Source organism: Rhinopithecus bieti, unplaced genomic scaffold (assembly GCF_001698545.2).
Source record: "Rhinopithecus bieti isolate Rb0 unplaced genomic scaffold, ASM169854v2 scaffold_20477, whole genome shotgun sequence".
NCBI lineage: Eukaryota > Metazoa > Chordata > Mammalia > Primates > Cercopithecidae > Rhinopithecus > Rhinopithecus bieti.
Window position 1 is genome coordinate 2104894 of NW_016810038.1, and position 3202 is coordinate 2108095.

Genomic DNA, 3202 nt, shown 5'->3' on the forward strand with positions numbered 1-3202 from the left:
AGTATGACATTCTTAATGACTATAATCTTTGAAATTAGATTTTTAAATTAATACATTTCTATTTGAAAACTTATACTATATTATAGCACTCTAATTTGAATTATTGATAAATATAACGTTAACTTTCATTATTTTACTTGTTAGGCTTCATCTTTTGAAAACTTCATTGGCTAAAAGTGTCTTCTGTACTACTGATAATGAAGAAACTATTTTTACATCTGAGGTATACATTTTATGCTTTTTATAGGTAACCTTTCTTGATTACAAAAAGAATTTGTTAGTCTAACTTTGTCTTTGCTGTGAAAACTTTATGGTAAATTTCCTGGGTGAAATATATTTACTTTTTTACAGATGTGTTTGATGAAAGAAGATATGAAAGTGCTGCAAGACAGGCTTCTTAAGGACATGGTAAGTCAACTAAGTTTGAAAATGAAATAATCATACTTTAATGACTTTTGTTTTTGATTTTTTTTGTTTCTGCTTTTATGTCTTTCTTTTCTTTTGGGTTGAGAGAAGATAGTTTTAGCCCAATTACTTTTAGTTCTTTAAATAATGGGAGCATATTTATATGAAAGAATGGGGGTAATTTAAACAGGCCCTCCTAAGGAATAAAAGAGAATATCAATTTGCAAATTGAAAAATTAGCTGAAAGAATGACTTGTTTGCAGTTTCTAAACACTGTGTACTGCAGCAGGCCTCTGTCCTGCTCTGTCTTCTGAAGGAGAAAATATGGCAGGACAAAACTCCCAAAAAGTCTGTAGTTTAGTAGAAGAATTATTGTCTCTTTGGACAAGATGTCATTTACTTAGATTTGAGGATAAAATTAGTTTACTTTCCAATGGCCTAGCAGACCAGCAGCTGCATTCTGGGGGGGAAACATGGACCTGGGAAGGAACTAAAGGTACTGCTTTAAGTGATAATGTCTTTGGAGTTTTCTCAAAGATGAAAGGCATTTTTAAGTACACTGATCTTTGTATACACAGTATATTAATGTACTTACAAAGTTTTAATAGAACCTCAATATGCTGACATAGACGTAGGATCAAGATGTTGTGGCTAAGCTAGTTTAGCTTCAAGCAAAAAAGAAACTACTTAACTAGGTTGATCCTTGTTGAAATTGTTTTCTAGACTTTTTATTTTACTCTCTTCCTTTAAAAATTGAATCTAAATTTCACTGATTTGGGGCTTTAAAAGATTAGAGCCTTCTCTCAACTGATTGTCTCGAATATCAGTAATGATCACAGAATTCTGTAGATATCTAGATATAGATCTGTTAGAATGCAATATCTTCATGAAAGAAGTTGTTTTATAACAGCTTGAATTTTTTTCTAAGTGTGATTTTTTTTTTCTTGGCCATAGCTAGAAGAGGAGCTTCTTAATGTACGCAGAGAACTGATGTCAGTATTCATGTCTCATGAAAAAAATGTTAATGTGTGAAATCTAGTTTTTATCAACATATTTTATCTAATCTGTGTATAACTGAGGAAATAAGAGTAGTCTTACAAAGAGAAAAATATACCTGTTACCCAAGCAAGTGTACCTTTTATAGGAACCCTCAAAATTTTAAAAAAAAGTCTTTTAATGGATGAGAAAGACCCACTATAACATGACTCCAAGCCCAGAAGACTTCTGTCTATACACTATTATTTTTTAATTTTGGAGATGAAAGCTTCAAGAAACCTTTTGAGTTAATTATACTCATAAAATAATTATAACCTGCATAAAATGAGTTTATTTAATTAAATTTTTTATTGTGAAAATGTATTATTACATAAAACTGTATTTTTTGAATCAATGCAGTTCTGGGGACTGCAATATAAAACTCTTAGAATTCAACTAATAAAAATTTAGCCACACTTACAAGGGGGAGGAAGTCCCTAATTTAAAATGTATACCTGAGTGGTAGATCAGTACTTTCAGCACACTGTTGGAAACGTTTATTCAGTTATGGCTCTGGCCTAAAAAAGCTACTACGTTGCCTAAATATGTTAATTCAATATAGAAGTCCTATTTCATAAGCAGGCTGTTTGACAAATACTTGTAGTCATTGTAATACCTTGCTAGATTAATTTATAAAAATGAGTATACATTTGATTTGCTTTTAATGAAGTTGAAATAAAAGCTTATGTCACTTGAATAAATATAAATCATTATATTCCTGTTTTGTGAACATTGGGTATCTGAAGAAGGATATTTATTTGATCCAAAGTGTAATACTACGTAGCCTTACTATCCCTTGTCTACTTAATGGTAGCAGAGTATTATTCAAAAATAATACCAGTAATTAAATACAGTGGGAAACCTGGCCTTTTAAAACCCTCTCATTTTAGTCACCTTTATGCAATTATTAGCATCAGCTAAGATTTATTGATAGGGCAGTGGGGTTGCTATTTTAAGAGAGTGACAGCTGTTATAATATTAAATACCACTCAGGACTTGCAAATCCATGTTGCCCTGTGAGACTAATTCCATCATGTCTTATCACCCTGTTTACCTCATCGTCAGCCAAATTTCCAAGACTGCTAAATCATACCTCATACTTATTTCAATACTGTACTATATGTGTAATCCATCCCAGCTTCTTTATTCTTTCCAACTCTTCTAAAATCCTGTTATTACCAGCAATTGTGCCCCTCTAAATCTCAATTTCCAACATTCTTATCACTCCGGCCTATCTTTCCAACTTGCTTTGTATAGTAGTCTCAGGCTATTTATAGTAGTCTCAGGCTATTTATACTTTTTCCCTATGCCTGTTACCTTCTTGTCTATCCTTCCTTCCTTACCCATTCTAGATGCCATAGTTCAAAATAATACTCTTGCCCTTTCTCTTCCTGTCAACCTTATCCACTAATTCTTAGCTGTCATTCTACCAATTGAACAGCACAGGAGAAAATAATACAATCAGGCTTTACATTTATGGCCATGTACTTCAAATGGGTACTCAACAATCTTTGCTCTCTTTAATTGACTTTACCACATTTCCAGAGTATTATTGCATATAAATATCTCTTTCCTTGATTCTTTACCTTTGAGCTGATTGTCTCACCTCATTTTCTCATCTTCACCCTAAAATCTAAAATGTTTCCTGCATCAATACCAGCATTTTCTGATTTCTCTTTCAGTCCAATAGCAAATTTGTTTATTTAAGAACAATCACCCTACTAGTGCTTTGAATCCCAGTATCTTTGATTTTCCTCTCCTG

General features: G+C 32.2%; 1 long non-coding RNA gene across 1 annotated transcript; it reads left to right on the plus strand.

The window, feature by feature from the left end:
• The first annotated feature begins 142 nt into the window (after nucleotides 1-142).
• LOC108541644 (uncharacterized) lies at nucleotides 143-2152 on the plus strand. Its single transcript, XR_001889010.1, has 3 exons — nucleotides 143-223; nucleotides 352-408; nucleotides 1360-2152. It is a non-coding gene; the product is annotated as an uncharacterized LOC108541644 (long non-coding RNA).
• The last annotated feature ends 1050 nt before the right edge of the window (nucleotides 2153-3202 follow it).